We start from the raw sequence: 6,000 nt of genomic DNA on the forward strand, positions 1-6,000 counted from the left end.
TACTATGCAACCACCAAGCGGATCACTGCTGGATGCTGATACGTTTAGCTAGCTTGTCTGGGCTTGTTGCTCTTAGCTAGCACACGGACAAGCGGTACTGCAGTAGCTAGACATAACACAAATTACCACCAAAGCTGGATCCTTTATTAATTTGTACACTACACAATACACTTTTATGAGAACTATCACCCCTCAAATGCTAGCTACCAAATTAGAGTTGAAACAAGCTAGCTAACGTAATCTAGCAGGAATTTTAGCTGGCCAGGTCGTATTTAAAGCTAGCTACATCATATCAAACCGGTCGCCTGGTTTGTTAGCTAGTTAATAGCCAACACCATGGCAAGCAAGGTATGAATTATTAGTTATGCTAACAACAACGCTAACGTTTAGTTAGCGAACGTCAGCAAGCTAAATACATGGTTGACTGGYACTTCAACATCTTGCTAGCTAGCAACATTAGCGAAGCCAGCTGCAGTCACATACTGGCTACCTAGCAACATGACATCATTTCTAATTTCTGGGGGGAGTGGAAATGCAATTTGAGCTATCCCACCAAGGCCACCCCAGCCTGGGTTGAATTCAAAGTGCCAATGGAAACGCGGGTTTGGTGTTGCTTTCAATGAGAATGGCAGATCTATAACTTACATTTCTATGTGAATTTGTTCGGTCACCCAAAAAGTTACATATTGCAGCTTTAAATCAATCCAGTGATGTGTTATTGTTCTCCAAATTGTGACTATGAGATTAGGTGTCTTCTATCATAGATAAAGAGTAGCATCAACGCAAAAAGAATGGCATCAACATCGTGAACATAAACCAAAACATGTCATGAGGGAAGAAGTGTTGGTGCTTCTTATACTACAGTGCAGAGAATGTAGGGCAGGATAATTAACGATTGACTGGTCCCAAGTGTACACATCAAGTTTTCTAATAATGAGTCATTCGGTTGACAAATTTAATCCTTTATGCAAAAAAACCCCATTTAAACCATTGTGACAGTATTTGCCTAATGTTTTCTGGCGTRTACTAGGCCTCAGTCAGAGATATTTCCTCATTTGGTCTCTGGCTCTTTAGGTACATAACCCTATTAATTGTCCAAGCCTATCGATTTATTTAATCTTTATTAAAAAAAAATGCATATTTATTTAGGACCTTTATTAAACTAGGCAAGTCAGTTAAGAACAAATTCTTATTTTCAATGAAGGTCTAGGAACAGTGGGCTAACTGCCTTGTTCAGGGGTAGAACTGACCTTGTCAGCTCGGGGATTCGATCTTGCAACCTTTCGGTTACTAGTCCAACGCTCTAACCACTAGGCTACCTGCCACATAAATATTACAACCAAAGCCATACCAAATTTGAAATAGACTGCTGCAAGCGTCTCCAGCATTTTGTTTTCTTCTCTAGCAATATTAACGTAAGTCAACAAACATAACACGCTACCAGGCTGATTTGACAGCGCAGTTTCACTACTTGTAAATAATGTGATGAACATTTCGACATCATCCTCTGTCAGTCACAGATACAAAATATTTTGATGTTGCCCAACTTTAACCAGCACTAGTAAGCTAACGTTTAAGTTAGTTCTACACGGAGTGGTCTTATTTTGTTAACTTAACGTTAGCTACTTGGGTTACGTCCGAGTTCGTAGTAAAATGTAATAAATGGCTATAGCTACATGGCCTTGGCTAACTAGTTTACTTAGTTAGCAAGATGGCAGGGCTGCGAATCYTCACATTCAAAGGTTGGGTTTCTCATGAACTCGCTGATAAGATCCTATTTGCTAATAACCAATGTAGCTAACTACCTAGCTTGTTCGCTAGCCAACCTCAAAATGGCTCACAACAAGACATATTAGCTACTACCACACTACCGTACCAAGCTAGCTAACGTTAACTACTGAATCTTCAGAGCAAACAATAGCTTGCTGGCTACTGCCTGGCAGTGTTAGCCAGCTAACGTTGAGAGAAAAACAAAGGCAGTTATCGAGTTAGCTAACGTATATTAACTCAACACATACCTGTACTCTCTTGAAATGGGCTTCTGTGTTATTTCGTGGCTCCCTTTGAATTGCATATGCCCTGAATGTACTTAAATAAGCGACACAAGTAAATCGCGATCGAACGACAGTCACCGGGTTGTGAAACTGACAACAGGAACAAAATCGAAGTGGGCCCGTGGCAATACCAACGTCGTTACAAATCAGCGCTTGGATGAAGACCCGAGAGAAAAATACTTAATATTTTTCCTGGCTTTATGTGGCATATTAACACAGTACGCAATACATACATCTACGAAAAAACAGAACTTCCATTCCATTTGCCTTCAGGGCCCTTGATGAAGTCCCCATTCCTGCCTCTTCGAGGCGTCCACTGTTGTTTACCCAGCTCGACTCGTCCGTTTACTCTTGATGGCACCTAGGTTGGGTTGCTGGACTTGTGTGAAACTAGCCACAATAAGGATTAGCCACAAAAGTGTCTGGAATTTGCAATTCGCCTTCAAAATAAAAGGCTCCCATTGAAACATGCAAACGGATACAAATAGTGGAATAATGCAATATTTGGAATAGATCCTGCTAAACAAGTTTGGAATGTTGATAATTAAATTCAACAAAATACAATAAGTAGTTAATTTGACMAAAAAAATATTGAAGTCGCACTGTGGAGGTATTAGATTTCAGAACTGTGTTGGGGACATACTTATATGCCCTGTACAGCCTTATCTATTGATGYTGGGTCCATGAACTGGGGTATCAGMCTACTTGTGACACCCACAGAACACAACTGTGAAGAGTCTACACAAATGTTAGCATTTTAGCACGTATTGCAGGACCCCAGTTCATGGACCCAACATCAATAGGTAAGGCTGTACAGGGCATATAAGTATGTCCCCAAGACAGTTCTGAAATCKAATACATCCACAGTGCGAATTCAACTTTTTTTCTGTTGGTCAAATGAACTACTTATTGTCTTTTGTAGACTGATACCTATGGATCTTGGGTCCATGAAATGGGGTAAGGGTGTACAGTGCAATATGAATGCCAATACACATATGCTCAGCAAAAAAAGAAACATACTCTCACTGTCAACTGCGTTTATTTTCAGCAAACTTAACATGTGTAAATATTTGTATGAACATAAGATTCAACAACTGAAGCATAAACTGAACAAGTTCCACAGACATGTGACCAACATAAATTTAATAATGTGTCCCTGAACAAAGGGGGGGTCAAAATCAAAAGTTACAATCAGTATCTGGTGTGGCCACCAGCTGCAATAAGTACTGCAGTGCATCTCATCCTCATGGCCTGCATCAGATTTGCCAGTTCTTGCTGTGAGATGATACCACACTCTTCCACCAAGTCACCTACAAGTTCCCGGACATTTCTGGGGGGGAATGGCCCTAGCCCTCCTATCCAACAGGTCCCAGACGTGCTCAACGGGATTGAGATCAGTCCTCGGTGTAACGCTCATTCCTTCGGCGATAAACGCGAATCCGACCATCATCCCTGGTGAGACAAAACCGCAACTCGTCAGTGAAGAGCACTTTTTGACAGTCCTGTCTGGTCCAGCGAYGGTGGGTTTGTGCCCATAGGCGACGTTGTTGCCGGTGATGTCTGGTGAGGACCTGCCTTACAAMAGGCCTACARGCCCTCAGTCCAGCCTCTCTCAGCCTATTGCAGACAGTCTGAGCACTGATGGAGGAATTGTGCGTTCCTGGTGTAACTCGGGCAGTTGTTGTTGCCATCCTGTACCTGTCCTGCAGGTGTGATGTTTGGATGTACCGATCCTGTGCAGGTGTTGTTACACGTGGTCTGCCACTGCGAGGACGATCAGCTGTCTGTCCTGTCTCCCTGTAGCGCTGTCTTAGGCGTCTCACAGTACCGGACATTGCAATTTTTTTTCCTGGCCACATCTGCAGTCCTCATGCCTCCTTGCAGCATGCCTAAGGCACGTTCACGCAGATGAGCAGGGACCCTGGGCATCTTTCTTTTGGTGTTTTTCAGAGTCAGTAGAAAGGCCTCTTTAGTGTCCTAAGTTTTCATAATGGTGACCTTAATTGCCTACCGTCTGTAAGCTGTTAGTGTTTTAACAACCGTTCCACAGGTGCATGTTCATTAATTATTTATGGTTCATTGAACAAGCATCAGAAACAGTGTTTAAACCCTTTACAATGAAGATCTTTACAATCCAATTTTTKGGGGGTATTTTTACAAATAATCTTTGAAAGACAGGGTCCTGAAACAGGGATGTTTATTTTTTTGTTGAGTTTAGTAGGTTGACTAGTGAGCTAATGTGACTCAGTTCATACTGGTGTCAAAGTCCCGCAATAAGTGCTATGATGCTAATATTTGTGTACACTCTTTACAGTGGTGTTATGTTGGTGTCACCGAGTAGGCTGATACCTATGGATCTTGGGTCCATGAAATGGGGTAAGGCTGTAGGCTACATTGCAATATGAATGACCAATATGCACAATAGACTGACTGGGGGGGTGATTTCCCACAGTCAAAGTCCTGCAATAAGAGCTACGACTTTAATATTTGTGTAAACTCTTCACAATTGTGTTCTGTGGGTGTCACTGAGTAGGCTGATACCCCATTTCATGGACCCAAGATGATGATGATCCATAGGTAAGGCTATACATAGCAATATGAATGTCAATACACAGTAGGTTGACTGGTGATCAAAGTCCCGGTATATACAGATATTGGTGATAATGCACAATAGCTACGTCAATATTGCGAGCCATGAGGAGTAATGGTGGCTGGTAAAGCTTTTTGAGTCGACGCAACATGGCGGCAAATTCAAGACAGAAGAACCATTTAAACAGTTGTCGAAATAGACAGCGAGGAAGAGAGAAAGCAGTTGAGTGTAGAGGGAAGCTGTGTGTTGAGGAAGATTGGCGTGAAGTACAAAAATTAAAAAACGCAACCGGTAGCTCTAAAATTTTACCTGACGAGAGTGAGGATGAATTACCTGCAGTGGCAGGTGCAGTGAAGATGCCGAGTACGAGCCTCGTCTCGATGATGACAAGGATGATTCTGGCCCAGTGGTAGTGAGATTTTTGGAGAGAATGGATACTTGCCTTCTGACTGAACCGTATGTGGTGTCAAGATGGGTTGAGAGAAAGTTGGAAACTGTTGAATCAGTGAAAGTAACTCGAAATGGACTGGTGATGATTTTCTGTGTGTCTTCCGTCCAAGGGGTGCGGGCCATCCACACCACGTGCCTCAGGACAAGACCTGTGACTTGCTTTGCTCTCTGGAGTAGGGTACCGTGGAAAGGAGTGCTAACTCCTATGGATCCAGGGCGAGGGATCCTAAGTGGCTCCCTGTGAGTAGGCCGACCCCAATAGAGAGTAATAGGCACAACCCCCACTCCTACACTCACCCAAGCCCCATCCGGTGACCTAAGAGGCATGTATCAGATGCTCAGCATGCTCTGCTCACAACTATTGGTCCAAGCCTAAACCACACAAATAACAACACTGGACACTATGGACCACAAAGATTTTACTATCTCATCCTGGAAAATACAAGGTCTGAGGTAATCTGCTTTCAGCCTAAAGATCAGGAACCCAGACATCACCAAAGTAATCAGAATATCAGACATTGTCATCCTTCAAGAAACATGGTATAGAGGAAATGGACCCACCGGTTGCCCTCTAGGTTACAGGGAGCTTGTAGTCCCAGCCACCAAATTACCAGGTGTTACACAGAGATCAGACTTAACCCACTCTATTAAATTAATTAAAGCAGGAACATTTTACATTTGGCTAGAAATTCTAAAGGAAATTACCTCAACGGAGTAAAATGTCCTCCTATGTGCTACCTCCCCCCACTTGAATCCCCATACTTTAATGAAGACAGCTTCTCCATCAAATCAAAGTTTTTGTCACGTGCGCCGAATACAACAGGTGTAGACCTTACAGTGAAATGCTTACTTACAGGCTCTAACCAAGAGTGCAAAAAAGGTATTAGGTGAACAATAGGTAGGTAA

General features: G+C 42.7%; 1 protein-coding gene across 5 annotated transcripts in view; it reads right to left on the bottom strand.

Annotated features, from left to right (window-relative positions):
• Positions 1–2,425, bottom strand: part of LOC111969381 (E3 ubiquitin-protein ligase Arkadia) — a 43,269-nt gene extending 40,844 nt beyond the window's left edge. For 4 of the 5 annotated variants that reach the window (XM_023995477.1, XM_023995475.1, XM_023995476.1 and 1 more), the window contains exon 1: positions 2,019–2,425. The gene's annotated coding sequence lies outside the window, so the exon portion shown is untranslated. The remainder of the gene's footprint in view (positions 1–2,018) is intronic. The other variant, XM_023995474.1, reaches the window with a different exon arrangement.
• Positions 2,426–6,000: the final 3,575 nt, after the last annotated feature.

The sequence above is a fragment of the Salvelinus sp. IW2-2015 genome, linkage group LG10, assembly GCF_002910315.2.
Source record: "Salvelinus sp. IW2-2015 linkage group LG10, ASM291031v2, whole genome shotgun sequence".
NCBI classification, from domain to species: Eukaryota; Metazoa; Chordata; class Actinopteri; order Salmoniformes; family Salmonidae; genus Salvelinus; species Salvelinus sp. IW2-2015.